The 16,666-nt window shown below is 44.4% G+C and overlaps 1 long non-coding RNA gene across 1 annotated transcript; it reads left to right on the forward strand.

Moving 5' to 3' along the window:
* Positions 1 to 634: 634 nt before the first annotated feature.
* Positions 635 to 3,940, forward strand: LOC146551294 (uncharacterized). Its single transcript, XR_014890210.1, has 3 exons — positions 635 to 1,096; positions 1,522 to 1,751; positions 3,781 to 3,940. It is a non-coding gene; the product is annotated as an uncharacterized LOC146551294 (long non-coding RNA).
* The last annotated feature ends 12,726 nt before the right edge of the window (positions 3,941 to 16,666 follow it).

Consider the following 16,666-nt stretch of genomic DNA (forward strand, 5'->3'; position numbering starts at 1 on the left):
CAGCAAGCCCTTCAAACCTGCCCCTGACTTTGTGCTTCATTAATCTCTGTTCACATCAGCTGTTTTCTGTTTGCCTTCCATGATTTAATCTCAGGTCAAACTTTATTGTTCGAGCTGGTTTCAAACTTCTTCTTTCTACGTGTGAAGGGTCCGCTGTGTTCAGACACACCGAGCTGACTAATCAGGATAATAACTTGGACTTAAAATCACAGAAGTCATCCTTCTGCTTATTTGTGAACAGATTTTGCTGCAGTCACAAAGCTTAACAAAATGACAAGTGCCCGACGACACGAGCGACCCGAGCCACACGTGCTGTAAAAATAGTAATGACTCAACTCAAATTTATTCACATTTAAAAAGAACTCCCTTTGACCAAAGTGCTGCACAAAAAACAGAATGGATAAAATATATAGGAGGATAGAAATGAAATAAATAAAATACAAGTTAGTAGGTGCTAAACATGCACAGCAGCGGCTGAAAAGGACACAATAAGCAAATCAGACAGACGTAAATAACGATGGATAAAAAAAATGTAACAGTTTTAAAATACAAAGATGTGTCCGTAAAGCTGTTTCCGCAGAGGGGGCGGAGTCAGAAGGATCCAATCAGCTGACCTGAGGGTCTGGAGGCTGAGCAGGAGTTTGACAGGAGAGCTGTGAAGGGTTTAGTGGACAAACAGGAGGATCTCGAAATCAGTCCTGGCAGTTAGTGGAGAGAAGCCAAAGCAGGTGCCTGCGAGGAGCCTAACAGCAACATTTTAATAGCGAGGACTGGTCTGAGGCCAGTGTGGAATGAGCTGCAGTAGTCCAAGTGGGAGGAAATGAGGGCATGATTGATAATTTCGTGTTCTCTCAAAGAAAGAAAAGGCTTAATTTTGGATACGGGGCACAGAAAAAGCTGCTTTCATCCACTGAAGAGAACAATTTCAGTTTCATCCTCATTCAGCTGAAGGACGTTGTGTGCTTTCCAGCTCTTAATGCTCTGTGATGATGCCATCCAGCCTGGACTTGTTGGGACTGAAGAGGATGAAATGTTTCAGTATCATCAGCATAGTAGTGAAAGGAGGACTCGGTATTCATGAGTCAGGTAGTCACAGGTAACAGGTGTTAAAGCTGCTGCATGTATAAATGTGTGTGCATGTAGTGATATAGTCTGTTTACAAGGGGAACCAATCAGAAGTAACTTGGCTTAAAGGGGCGTGGCTTCAGCCTGTTGACTTCCACCAGATCATTGGCTGTGCTTTGTTTTCATAGAGTTCTCGTCTACTGTCATGGCAGCAGCTGCTGTTCCAGAATTCATGAGTCTTGCTTTAAATGTAACATCGTCTGGTTTCTGATATTTGTCTTTAACACACAGCTTAAACAAACCCAAACCTAATGGGCCACACGGGCACAGCACTGGTCTGAAATAAGGTTGGATGAGAGAAAGACGTCTCATCCACAAACTCAATTACAACACAAACTAATCAGAGTTCAGGAAATCCAATTTACTGTGAAGTGACTCAGTGTCTGTGCTGAACAGAAGCAGCGGCGTGAGGCAGAGCCAGAGGAGGAAACACTTCAGAGGAGAGCCGGAGAGAACAAAGACACCACTCACTGGCAGGAAGTGTTTCGTGAACACGCATCGAGCGTCCCGCGTGACCTTCTCCGATGATCAATAAGATTCGAAGGCGCCGGATTTATCTGTTTATCTGGAGAAGTTTTGACAACTACACAGCTGACAAACAACTGATGAGGCGGAGAGGAAGGACGGTGAGCGAAGAGAGAGGGAGCTCGTTTTGAATAATGAATGACTTGTTTGCTGTCTAAAAGAGGTCTGGACCACTGGAGTCCACACACACACACACACACACACATTTCCAAGCATGAAATCTCTGTCACCTGTCCTCGCATTAACTCGAAATCCTGTGAAATTGTTTCCTCTCATTTTTAAGTAAATTATTTTCTTCTTAATGAAAATCAAAACTAAACAAAAAATGTAAAAAATAAAAGGAAGCACCGTCCTCGTTTAGGTTTCTTCTTCCCCTCGCACTGTTTCCTCGCTGTCAGAGATAATTGGCTACTCTTGGTTTCACATCACTTCACAGTTTAAACAAAGAAGGATTTCAGTGCAAATTGCAGAAACGTCCGAGCTTCGGTTTTTTTATACATTTAGCACGACTCAGCATATGCAGAGTGATACATGGAAACTCCCATCTTTGAAGGCGCTCCGTTTTCAGTGCATATGTTAGTGACTGGTGTCTTTGCAGAGCAGCTTCATCGTCCATCTGGACACTAATCTGGAAACTAATTCATAAATGAAGACCATGTTGTAGCATTTGAGCCTAGAGGAATTAGGATCATGTTTATGTCACAGTGGGCAGACTTTAAAACTACACGAGTCGCCCCCTGCTGATCATTAAAAAGAATGCGGGCCTAGGTAAGTATGTTTCCCCCTTTAAAGCTGAATAGGAAAAAGGTTTTGAAAAGAAGCAGAGCTCATTTAAATCATCATGATTCTTCCACAGTGGTAAGCTTCTGAGGCCTGAGGGTGACGAACCCCTGCAAAGCTCAAAGCTGCCACTAGCTGCCAATCCTGCTAACACTTCCATTAAATGACCCGCTGTATGTATTTAGCTTGAGCTTCATTTGCATTCATTTAATTGTGTTAATATTAATAAAATAAAAACTCAAATAAACAAAGTGGACTACACAGACGCCCTCTAAATGAAGCGCCAAAGCCAGTGCGGTCTCTATTTTATGAAACAGTTCTATAACATCTGCCAGACGGTGCTTCAGGATGCTTTATGAGTCTGCAGTGGCCAGCGCTGTGCTGTGCTGCGCTAGCAGACTGAAGGTAGCAGATAACAACAGACTGAACAAACAGATCCATACATCCAGCAACACTGAGGGTGAGAAGCTTGACTCTGATGAGTTACAGAGAGCATTAATCCTTCAGACCTTCTCCAGTCACACGAGCATGTTCAGTGAAAGACTCACTCCTCCTGTGACACCTGACCGATTTTATCTTTGTTTAATTTATTTTGACTAATCCCTGCTCTAGGATTAATTAAATATTCAGATTTCTTTTTCCTGATGATTTCAGGTCTTGCCACGGGACGGGCAAGAAGCGATCTCTAAAGTCCCGTCCACATGTGAATCAATTCACGGGTAATTGATGCACTCGCTGGCCTCAGACTTGAGAAAAGTCTAACTCGGGATCAACCACTTTGCATCACCAGCAGCTATTCTGCAATTTTTCTGGTTGACACATGTTTTAGTAGCTTCTGGTGTAAACATCCCTTAGCAACACGTGATGCTGATGAACAACCTTGAGGAGCAGGAGCGAGGCAGGATTGGGTGTGGAGCTGCTGAGATCTCTGGTTCTCTGCTGGGAAGTTGTAGATTGTTCCATCCAGGCCATTTGTTTGACTGATCTCCAAGTTGGTTTCAATATTAAATGTAAAAATGAAGGTACGGGTGGACTGACCTGACAACGATGTTGTATTGAAGAGGGAACCAAGTGCGGAAAAAGACCCAGATTTACCACTTGATGTACTTTCAAACCTGAAATTCAGAACTTCAGTTTCCTCCACAGGGTATTTAGGCATAATGTTTTTGACAGGTACCTGATTTATACCATTGTGTGGTGTCGAGAACATGTGACCCCTCCAGATATTTCCAAAGAAAGAAACACTGGTGCAGTTCTGCCAAATGGCTTTGGGAGCAATAACTGCCAGAAATTCACCGACAATTCACAGACACAGTCTAAATATTCTGCCTGACATTGTTTTCTTCCCAGAAAAAAATGACTCCACATTCAGCCAGTCAACGTTCAGCTCTCAGACCTGTCTACATGCAGGATGACTCTCAGAAAGCACAAAGGCGGGACTGTAAACGAGTTAAGGGTGACACACTCAGGCATCGAGAGGGAACTCGGAGTAGAGCAGCTGCTCCTCAAACAGGAGGTGAGGTTATGATGGACGATCACAGAATAGCTTCTCTCTTTTCTGAGAAACTTCATTCTGTGATTTCTGTACCTGTCATAAATGTTTTTAAAAAGGCTCAGCAGGAGAGAAACTGTTGAAGTGGTGTGTTGATGATGAGATATGAAGCTCCTTGTTGACAGCTTTTTATTCAAAGGTAGATGCTTTCTAACTTCGTGACAGTTTCATGTTCTAAGGTCATGTTAAAACTTTTACACCTTCTTCTCTGATCTGTGATTGATTAAACAGATGGTATACTCTTGGATTTATTATGAGACTGTCCCTGAATTTATCCACTCTGGTCTTTTTTTTCACGATAGGATATGGAGGTACACATCTCCGGTGCATGCCCTTAGATACTGCATATTGCATATGTCCTCAGGTTTGAGAACACCTTAAAAACTTCGGGATGAAGTGGAAGACTTGGATTATGAAGACGTACATTGTCCCATTTGCAAACAGAGCGAAGATATTTGCAAAAGAAACCAAATCCTAAAGAAACGAGATTCTGCAGCTGTATGCACGGACGATGATGATGATGGGACTTATTTTAGCGATGACAAAAAAAAAAGTCCCCAAGCAGAACCAAGCAGAACCACATCAGAACCAAGCAGAAGCACATCAGAACCAAGCAGAACCACATCAGAACCACTGCAGAACCAAGCAGAACCACATCAGAACCAAGCAGAAGCACATCAGAACCAAGCAGAACCAAGCAGAACCACATCAGAACCAAGCAGAAGCACATCAGAACCAAGCAGAACCAAGCAGAACCACATCAGAACCAAGCAGAACCACATCAGAACCACTGCAGAACCAAGCAGAACCACATCAGAACCAAGCAGAAGCACATCAGAACCAAGCAGAACCAAGCAGAACCACATCAGAACCAAGCAGAAGCACATCAGAACCAAGCAGAACCAAGCAGAACCACATCAGAACCAAGCAGAACCACATCAGAACCACTGCAGAACCAAGCAGAAGCACATCAGAACCAAGCAGAACCACAGCAGAACCACAGCAGAACCACTGCAGAACCAAGCAGAACCACATCAGAACCAAGCAGAACCACCGCAGAACCAAGCAGAAGCACAGCAGAACCAAGCAGAACCACATCAGAACTAAGCAGAACCACCGCAGAACCAAGCAGAACCACTGCAGAACCACCACAGAACCAAGCAGAACCACATCAGAACCAAGCAGAACCACCGCAGAACCAAGCAGAAGCACAGTCATTCTCATGAGAGGGAGTCTTTGAAAGCTCTGTACCTCTTCCCGTCAGGCCAAGTCGTGTTCCATGTTGAATTCATCAAAATCTCATAAACACAGAAGCTTTGTTGCTTGTTTCGGTTGATTAATAGCGGTAGTTAAGTGTGTCAAATTAGTTCTTGGAAAAACTACAATTAGTCCAGAATAACTAGCGGCTGACGGAGATCCAAATGAATAAATGTTGATTTGCTCCATTTTCTTGCAAGTTTTCATTGAGAAAAAGTAAATGAGAGAAGAAAAGGAAATTTGTGCAGAGCTTCGAGCCCCACTGTTTGCAATCAGCACTGAAAAACACTAATTTAGCAGTAAGGGTCCTGCTGGAGGGTCTGACAAGAAAGAAAAGAGAAAATATTACAATCAGTCTGCAGCAGAGCGCCGGTCACTGTAACAATGACACGGCGACATTTCCATGCTGTTCTTTTATCAGCACACACGGCTGCAGCTTTTCAGCCGTCAGCCGAACACATCACCAACAACAATAATAGGAGTGAGTCCACACTTTGAGCTGACGACGCGTGATTGCAGGTGCGTCCCCCTCTCCTGCAGCGGCACCGCAGACCACGCCCACAGTCACTTTCTCATGACCAATGTGTGATTAAGCTTTTCCACATATTCCTGTTCATGTTTGTTTCCTCTTTGGCTGCTTTACGTTTATTAAACTGTCGGAGGTTTCTTCCTGTTAAAAGAGAGTTTTTCCTTCCCACTGTCGCCAAAGTGCTCGCTCGCTGGGGGTCATGTGATTGTTGGGTTTTCTCTGTATTATTTTAAGGTCCTTAGCAGATAAAGCGCCTCGAGGTGACTGTTCTTGTGATTTGCTGGTATGGAAAACAAATTGAACTGAAATGTTGTTGATCAGCTGTCGCACTCTGAAATCACGTCAATAAGCTCCTCCTCCATTCCTGGTTGTCAGTGGCATCAATCCTGTCTTATGTGTTTTTATGATGCAGCATCAAGCAAATGTTTTGCCAAAGTACAAATATTATAATTTTATTTTAGAGGCTCTGTTTGTGCCACACATTCGATCAGTTTGTCTCACTGCATAAACTACATTAGTTTACCGTTTCATTTGGGTTTTGGAAAGTTTGTACCCTCTGTCATCCCGACTGTGACTCAGAGATCAATTTCAGTGTCACATTAAAGGATGTCTTAATTCATAAAATATATCTGGAGGGGGGGGGATGCTGCAGGATGCACAGCCATGCCCTTTTCAGAAGTAGTTCACATCAATTACGTTTTATTTATCTGGTGCTCTTTCGCAGCCACCTCATGACACTTTGCAAGGTAAAGACCATAAAATATCTGAGGAACAAGCACGAGGTTACCTCTCGTTTTAACAGGAAGAACTCCCACAGTATCAAGCAAGAGGCAGCCACCGGTTGGAGGTTGAGGGAAAATAGAAAAGAAAAAATGAGAGCATAAAGAGTCAAGCAGTAGCATATAATGCACGGGGACCACAGTGAGTGGAGAATAAGTGCTCGGTGCATCATGGGACTCCCATTCTTCACACTCAAGGAACCACAAATAAGCTGCAAAGTGGGATAATATGATGCTATAGTGCATGCAAAATATTAGGCACACTGCTAGAATATGAAACATCTGAGCTGAGAGATGCTGAGTGACGAGCATCTTAAGGTCGAAATGTAGAAATGATTTCATCAGAGGTTCAGAGTCAAACTGGAGCAGACAGAGTCCTTTACCATCTGCACACACGTATATACGTTTATATATAAAACCAGCAAATGAGCTGCTTGGCACATTTCTGTGTAAACTACCAGTCAGTGCACACACACACACACACACACACACACATATCGTCTTTGTAATCATCACACGCACATACTCGGGGTGTGTGTTTGTGAGAGTGTGTGTGTGTGTGTGTGTGTGTGTGAGAGCCTGAGGTTTGATTAAAAAGCTCTTTTGTGGTTTTGAGATGCTAATCGTTGTATTATCAGCTGGATAAAAGAGAGTTTAGCTGCTTAAAGACAAACAAATGACTTCTGGCACACATACACCATACATGGCTAATGAGCACGTTGTGTGTGTGTGTGTGTGTGTGTGTGTGTTGTGTGCTTTAAACAAACTGACAGAGGAACATCTAAATCGGTCTCAGCTCTCAGGCTTCGAACACTAACTCTAACACTTGAGGAAGAAATCCCATCATGTCAGCGACAGGAAGCATTCATGACATCACTTCTCATGTCAGCTTACACGCAGTGGCCAACTGTGATGTCACAGTGCGAGCTGAAAGGCCGCACTGGTCTCAGGTCCAAACTCGTCAGTGAGTCCGAAGAGCCTTCAGCTACTTGGATTCGGTTTCTGAGTTGCTCATCGAGTCGCTCACAGCTCTGCTTTTAACCGTTACTCGGCCTTTCAGCTGACTTCATGTAATAGATGAAGAAACATTCCTCAGAGATTTCACTGTCGTGTTTAAGACACCAGCCTGTGATGATCTTTATGACGTGGTGTGTTATCCTCTTGAAAGCAGCCATCAGACGCTGATGTACATGGTCAGCAGCAACACTCAGGTCGGCCGTGGTGTCTAAATGCTGCTCAGTTGGTTCTAAGAGACCCAAAGTGTGTCCAGGAAATGTCGTCTGCACCAGCGATCGCTGCTTTCATCTTCCTGACATCTATTCTGACCGTCGCAGCAGAAACCGATCAATGTTAATAACTATCAGTAACACCTGCTGCTTCCTCTGTGGTCGCTGTGACATGAAGGCGCCGTGTCCTAATCCTCGGCTCCGCAGCCCGACCTAACAAAACGCTTCGATGTTAACATTTACAATGATTACTATGATAGTTTGACAGGCAACAGTTTGCACAAAATAAAAGCTTCAGACACGCAGAGAAAATGAAAATCAACCCAGTGAAAGAAGAATGATGCAAAACCAGAAAGAGAAAAAGATAAAAGCGAGAGAAGAGAGAGAGGGGCGAGAGAAAATGTAAATTTTCCACAGCTCTGTGGCGTGGGAGTTTCTCTGCTTCCTTTCTTCACACATTTTGCCTGAACACACACTCATTCACACATCATCATTATTAAAACCTTCTATGAATGTGATAACAAATAAAAAGTGCATGAGAGAGCAATCCCAGTAATCTGTGAGGCGGAGAAAACGAGCTTCCTGTTTCCGCTCCGGATTCTCTCGGGCTGGGATTTCTGACTGGTTCCACTCAGGTGTGCAACCTGCAACATTACAATCAAAAGACTGGTGCAGCACAAAGAAACAGACTCTTTCAGCTCCCAGGTTTTACATATCAGGTCCTGTGCTTCCACAGGAGTTCAGGGTAATTAGCAGCCAGGCACTGCTAATCAAATGCACTCATTAAATGATCAGCAGCAGTTGGAGCACCTCCATGCTTAACGAAAAGTTATAAAGTCATTAAAAACAATCTGAAGTCCATCCATTCGCTTCCACTTCTCATTTTCAGGGTCGTGGGGGGTGCTGGAGCCTATCCCAGCTGTCATGGGGCAAGGGGCGGGGTACACCCTGGACAGGTCGCCAGTCTGTCGCAGGGCCAACACACAGAGACAGACAACCATTCACACTCACATTCACACCTAGTGGCAATTTGGATTAATCAATTAACCTATCCCCACAAGCTGCATGTCTTTGGATGGTGGGAGGAAGCCGGAGTACCCGGAGGGAACCCACGCAAACACGGGGAGAACATGCAAACTCCACACAGAAAGACCCCGGCCTGATGGTGGAATTGAACTCAGGACCTTCTTGCTGTGCGGCAACAGTGCTAACCACCGTGCCGCCCCCATCTGAAGTCCATCATTCTAAAATATTCAATTATTCACAACTGAAAAACATCCAACTGTCTTCCTGGAAGTGGACGTCCCGGCAAATTCCCCCCAATGCTCACAGAAACTAGGAAACTGCCCCAGAGCTCCATCTCAGACTCTACCGGCCTCACTCAGCATGTTAAATGTTCGAGTTCATGGCAGCACAGTTAGAAACAGAGTATTGTGGGGCGATCGTGGCTCAAGAGTTGGGAGTTCGCCTTGTAATCGGAAGGTTGTCGGTTCGAGCCCCGGCTTGGACAGTCTTGGTCGTTGTGTCTTTGGGCAAGACACTTCACCCGTTGCCTACTGGTGGTGGTCAGAGGGCCTGGTGGCGCCAGTGTCCGGCAGCCTCGCCTCTGTCAGTGCGCCCCAGGGTGGCTGTGGCTACAATGTAGCTGCCATCACCAGTGTGTGTGGGTGGATGACTGGATATGTAAAGCGCTTTGGGGTCCTTAGGGACTAGTAAAGCGCTATATAAATACAGGCCATTTACCATTGGCTTGTTTGGCAGGGATGCAGAGAGCTTGATAAACTGGCTTTTATAGAGCGCTTTGTAAATTCTACTTGAGCACTCAAAGCGCTTCATACAGCAGGCCTCATTCGCACATGTTCATACTGCAGTGAACGCACCGCAGAGCAACTGGGGCTTGGTATCTTGCCCTAAATGGTAAACTGGCACAGAGACTGGAGCAGCCAAGGATCAAACCACCAACAGACGACCTTCTCTCCTGAGCTACAGCTGCTCTCTCTAAGAACATCTCAGCATGGTGTAGCTCTGCATAGCTGCATCTGAACAAACCACCTCTGGAACAATGTGCACAAATATAGCCAATCACTCAGAACACACGTCTACTAAGCATCAGCAGGGAGGTGGCGATGATTTGTACCTTGCAGACATGAAATCAACCGTGAACTCCTCAAACGTGAGGCCACAACGTAGCTGAAGTTGGATCATACAACAGGACAGCGACTCCAAGCAGCAGCCAATCTCCAACAGGATGGCTGAAAAAGAATCAAAGTCCATAACCACACAGAGCCGCGTGAAACGGCGCTGCAGAGCATCTACGACCATGTGGAGGCTGATTACTTCAAGTTATTGCTGCTGATGCTGGCTCTGCAAACTGCTGAATCATGACATAGTTAGTACTTAGTTTTTCCTCACACCGCTTCATCATGTTGGCTTCATGTTTGTTAATTAAATAATGTTTTTCATTTCTCTGAGCTTGCATTTAGCTAATTTCACTGAATCCCTACATGAAGGCAGTGGAGCTCAGCTGCGTTCAACACGACAAGTTTCAACAAATAAAAATGTAAAGTAAACAGAATTTGTTTCATTCGCCTCTCTGCTCGGCTAAGTTCATTTGCAGCTTGGTTCAGACGGTCAGTGTGCGGTTAGACTCTCTAAAGGCCGGCGTTACATAATGTTTACAGTGGAGGCATTTAGCAGAGGCTCTTTGCCACAGAGTCTTACTGTAAGTGTGCAGCCATGTGCTGAGTGCCAGGCTGACTGCGCTCCCAGTGCGATCAGCGTGAGGGTCACTGAACTCATCACCAGCAAGACTTCATATTTAACAAGAAGCTTTTCTTTCACCCTCACTGAAGCTTTAGTTTGAGCACAAAGGAAATCAACACATCCTCAGACTAAAGGTCAGGTCAGCGCTCTCACTTTAAGCTGTTTAACGTCGGTTTGATGTAAAAATGAAGCAACGCTGAATCACACCATAGATCCAGAAGCTGCAGTTCCTCTAATGACCACCGGAAGCAGTCAACCCTCCCATGTTAAAATGTCCAGTTCCTCCACCACGTCTGAGCTGCTGGTGCTGTTGTTGGTCCATCAAAGGTCAATTCTAGTTTTATAATAGTCTGCTGCTCAGCAGTAATCCAAATATGGTCTGGCTCTGAAAAACATGCTCACTGTGGGTGTGTCCATCTTTTAAATACAGTCTGTGTGCTAACATAAGTGCTGCTATGTAATTTAAGTCCAGGCTGCATTGAGGTGTTTTAAGCTTGTAGAAATCCTGACTAAATGTGACTTCACAAACCGATGAGCGATCGTTCGTGCCACTGGTGTTATCTGTGTGTTGCCTTTCTGCTGGAGTGAATGGACACTGAAGATAAGCAGGGATATCACCGGCAGAGCCATCCTGAACTATTTCTGTTTGCAAGGCCAAACGTCGTGTGTCGGTTCTCAGAGATGATACGAAGATGGAACAGAGGATACTCTCACAATACAGAGATCGGCACAGGAGATGGATTCAGTCCGAGAGGAAAAGGATTAATTTGCTACTCGTCCGCTGTGTCGGTTTTCAATCTCTGCCCCGGGGAGAAAAAACATCCACTTCAAATCTATTTCTTTCTTTTTAATACAAAGTTTTCTGCAGTGAAGAGAGAACGGAGACAGAGTAGCCCTGGCATCTTGTTTTCTTCAGTCCCGCCTGTTTATTTCCATTATCTGGATTTTATTTAGTTTAATATATGTGCAAATCAAAGAAAATCTGAGATATTCATCTTCTTACTGGAGCTGACAGGAGCTGGAGGTCATTTGCCACGCTGTCTTTCATCTTCCTCCACATCGCCGTAAGCAGGAGGTGAGGGCAGAGGGTTCGTGGAGCCGAGGGGAGCTGGTAACGCTCCACGATGGCCTGACTGGAATATGAAGTCCTAAGTAAGAGCGTTAATGTCCCTGAGGGAACCAACACACGGAATAATTTATGACTTTATACGTTATTTCGCACTCGGGTTCTGTCTCTGGCTTTTCAGAGGACGAGGACTCCTTCCCTTTTCATCTCACATCACTTTCTCCTCCAGTTTCTGTTCGGCTCCCAGTCACGGTCTCACTCTCTTGTCTCTGATTGGTTGGGAAAGATGCACGTCCACTTCAAAGACTACAAAGACATTGCTATTCTGCAGGAGAGGAGGACGAGTGGACAGGGTTGGATGGAGGAGACGGAAATAGATGTTGAGAGGGGAGAAGGGAGGATGGGAAGGTGGAGGTGCGGTGCTGGTGCTTCAGATGAGACTCAACACGTCTCAGTCGAGCTGCAGTGTGTGCAAAAACTCGTGCCTGCTGCAGAAAGGCTGAACGTTGATGGAGCTCCGGGGCGACATCACACGCACTCATTCACACGAGTTGAGAGAAATCAACAAGGACGAGTTCTCTAACTCTCTAAGTTTGCACTCAGGGAGCCGTTTAGGCTTCAAAGTGAGAGCTGAGAACAGAGAAATGATGCAGAATCCTCATCTATCACACGACTCCAGTAAAGCACTTCTCTCTGGCTTATTTGTGCTTCCATGATAAAAGTCCACGCTTGGCTTTGTGGACACCATGTGCTTGTATGTCATTAACTTGCGTCTCTGCGGTTTGTTTTGGCCTCTGTGCTCCTCTTTTCTTTCTTCCTGCTGTCCCCGGGTCTGACTGTTGACACTTCCTGTCTGATCGTTTAAACGATCGATTCATTACTTACCAATAAAATCTTTTATATAAAGAAACTTGAAACAAACACTTCTGACAGTTTTCAGGCACACAAAGATTGTGTGTTACACCTGTGTTACATGAGGAGGGTGAATTTCATCAGATCATTTCCGAGCAGCTCTGTTGGACAGATCATGTTTCAGCACAAAAACAATTCAGACATCAACATGAGAGCTCTAATATTCAGGTTTCAGGCTCTTTAAGCCTCTTTGTTACATAAGAAGCTGTTTAAGGTCTTTCTGATGATTTCAGTGACCAACACTGAGTTTGTCACAGTCCCGATTCTCCTCTGACCCTGCTCTCGACCTTATCTCCAAAGAATCAGGTGCAGTGTGTGTGTGTGTGTGTGTGTATTCATATCTTTATGGGGACCAAAATCCAGGTCCTCACAAGTTTGAAGGCATTTTTGAGAGTCAAAATGTGGTTTTAGTGTCAGGGTTACAGTTAGGTTATGGTTAGGTTTAGGGTCAGGGTTAGGGGGAGGGGCTAGGGAAAGCATTATGTCTATTTGATGTCCCTACAAGATATGAATACCCGACGTGTGTGTGTGTGTGTGTTTAAAGGTTGACCAGTAGGACCTGTGTGTGTCTGAATACGCCTACTTACTTGTTTACATAATCCAATATGAATAAACATGAGATGATTTATGAATAAACATGTACGAGGCAGCAGTGTGAGCACACACACACACTGCTGGGAAATCTCAGTGCTTCATGAATATTCAGGCGGCGGTTCTGTCGTTCGTTCTCACACTCATTCGTTCTGTTTTCCTCTCAGACTGACGGCTCTCTCAGGCTGGATTGACACTCGTCCCACTAAGCCTCTCCTCTCTCCTCCTTCACTTCTTTCTTCACTCTCCTCTGTTCCTCTACCTTTACCCACCCACCCACCCCCTCTCTCACACACACACACACACACACACACACACACACACACACACACCGGGCAGCCATCACTTCCTCACTTGCCACACTTTCCTCTCCATCTTTTCTTCCTTTTCATGTCTTCTTTGGTCGCCTCTCAATGAGGTCATCCACTCTTTGACCTCTCTCTCCTCCTTCCTCGTCTCCTTTCCTTGCTCCTCAGGTTTTAATGCACCAACTAAAACATTTCCACAGTGGCTTTGTTGTTTTTGTTCATCAGACGTAGTGAATATTCAGTGTTTTATGTTTTAAGCTGTTCACTTTGGTCCTGCAGTCTTAGAAGCTTTACGACTAAAATCTGGATATTTTGTAACAGTTTAGAGGTTTCGTTATGATGCTTCATCATATCTTCTTGAACATTAGGGCCCAGCTCCAGTCCAGCTTCATCGCGTGGAGGCTCTGCTGTTCCAGATTAATTCGTTTTAAGTGGAGGTGAGTTATAAAGGCCTCCAGCTCAGAGTCAGGAGTATTAACAGCGGTCTGTGGGTCCAAGATGGAGGAAAGTCAATGTTTCATGAGTGTGACTTTATTTTGAAGGCGTTATGCTTTTAAAAACAATATTATTACCAATATGAACAAACAAGAAAGAAGAAAAGATCACAAACACATGGAAGCAGGTCAGACATGCTGTTACAATTTGGTTTTCCAGTCAGTGGACTTGATCTTAATACAGAAATCTGACAGCAGGTTAAAATGCTGCAGACTGTTTGTGTTGGAGAAAGCCGAGGGAGTCCCGGAGCTTCCTGCTGTATTTTTGAAGTTTGACTCCACAGAGTTCGGCGTGTTACGGAGCAGGTGAGTTAGCAGCCGGATCGGAAATGGCCTTTAGTCGCTAATGATCTGGTGGCCGGGTGTAACTGATGAGGCGACTGACAGCTACGACACAGGATCCGACTGCTGTGAGATAAAGACGTGATGGTTTTTATGAATATAATGCATTTCTATTGTAACACGTGTACTTTAAGGTGAAAGGTGAGAACAATATTTAAATTGATCCATTCGGCTCATTTCCAGCTCCGTGTTTTAGTGCTTGGACTCTGCTAGAGCAGCTTTGCATGATTCAAAGGTCAGAATAATCCTAACTTATCTCATTCTGTCTGAAACAAGCTCCTCCCATTTAATCAGAATCAGATACTTTATTAATCCCTGAGGAAAGTATGTGTGTTGCAGTTGCTCCAAGACAGTAACAATAACAGACTGAACTAAAAATACAAAATGTTACAGAACTGACAAATTTAAGAAATAGCACCAATTCTAAATATCAAGAATTTGAGAAGATCAAGATTTAAGCCAGCTTTCTTCTACCTGAGGATGGCGGTCATCATGACCATATAAGGATAACTGCTCATGATGACATCATACAGAAGAGTAGGGTAAAAAAAACTGTCTGAAACTGAGTGTTTGGAACAGTCTGATTATTTTAAGTCTTTAATATGAACAGCTACAGAAACAGGAGATGCATGAGAGACAAGGAAAATGAAAAGTCTCGTGAAAAAATAAAAAGCTTTGCAAACTTTAGAATGACAGATTACTATTTAAATATGTTTCACGATAGGCTAGTTAAACAACACTGAGTTCAGACTCTTCGTACCTCAGTGCTTGGCATGAAGCTCACAGATCTGGAAACAATAACTGGTTTAAGTCATCGTTGAAGGAACGTCTGACCCTTCTCTAACTACATTTCAGAGAAACACAAACCTGACTTTTGGGAAGAAAATGTGAATAGCTGTTGATTTGTGTCAGCTGGAATAATTAATTCCTTTGTTCTGTGATTGCCAAGAGAAGTGGGAGAAGTCTTGGCAATCAGAGAAATGACATATTCTTATTGGCTGTCAGGGGCGGGCTCGTCACTGATGGTGACTTAGACCTCAGAGATCTCAATCTTAACAATATTTCCACAGGTGATGAAATATTCCAGCAATCAGTGTTTTCACATCATGCAAACATCAAACTTTCTCTTAGATATTAGACACAGAAACCGCCTTTAGTGGAAACTTCCAGGTGTTTGCTGTCCTAGCTCGCATCTTCCATTGTGTTTGCACAGTTGCTGTTATGTTACTGCTGCAGCTGTGGTGGAAGTTTAGGGCTTGTTTTGTGCTGCCATGATCAAAGTATCTTAAAGCTGGTCTTTCCTAGCGCTTGGTAGACGCTTGGTTTCTTCATGTCTGCCTCTTCCTCAGCCTGTCATGCAGCGACTTGATGGTCCACGCTTGTTCCTCTTCCTGTTCCTCATCACGTCTGTCTTCAGCTGCCTGAGGCTTTCTTGGAGCAGCGTGTCTCGGGAGGCTATCATCCTGATGTACTAAGCTCCGTGTTTCACACACATGTTGGTTTTATTTGGTCTGCAGCACCTGGAGACGTGTCTCACAGTCGAGGAGTTGCTGCATAAAAACTGAGACTAAATAAAAACTAAAAGCAGACAAAAGCAGCTTTTCTGAGCAGAAAGAAGGAAAGTCACAGAGAGTCGATGAAAGGTGAAGTCGTGCGGTGCTCAGACCTTTAGTGTGTTTGTTTACAGGCGGAGACCTTTCTGTGACCTTTCCCTCTCCGATGGACACACAGATCGTTTCAAATCCACCGTCTTGTTTACTTTTACATTATTTAGCTCGATCATTTGCGGGCCCCACAGAGTCGGGCCAAAACCTTTAACACAAACTTTAAAAGGTCAAAGTACATTTCAGCATTCAGAATGTGTCAGGTCCGATTTAGTGGAGGAGAAATGACCAAAGTGGCCCGTGTATCAGCAAAGTACGAAGACACAAAAAACTCCTAAAAAGCTGGAATTCTGCAGAAAATGTCGTTTTACAAAATGCACTGACGAGCACATCTCAAGACTTCATTATTTCTTCACAATGACATGTCCTCCCCGCTAAGAAAACAGAACAAATCTACGAGAAAAGAGCGAAAAATTACACACTGTGTTCAAATCTCTGTCCAGCATGCAGGTCATGAGTCCGGCTGGAGCCACGTCTCAGAGGTCAAAAAATCCAGCTGTGGACCATTTAAACATCTACACTTATGCCTGCTGTTAGCAGCATCATGCACATCATGCTCCCAAACACAAGAAGCAAAAGCAGCTTTTGTCACACACGAGAGTCACGAGTTGGCTTTGAGTTTTTCTTTCCATAAATAAAAACATTTGCACCAAGAAATGAAGCAGAACAAGAAGCAGCAGGTGCAGAAAGTTCCTCTCCAGAGTTTTCCACGAGCAGCTTGCATGAGGATGCAGAGGGAAGCTGGGGAGGTGC

The sequence above is a fragment of the Mchenga conophoros genome, linkage group LG20 (assembly GCF_057382185.1).
Source record: "Mchenga conophoros isolate Kocher_MC1m ecotype Shallow Benthic linkage group LG20, M_conophoros_male_GT1.1, whole genome shotgun sequence".
In the NCBI taxonomy this organism is placed as follows: Eukaryota; Metazoa; Chordata; class Actinopteri; order Cichliformes; family Cichlidae; genus Mchenga; species Mchenga conophoros.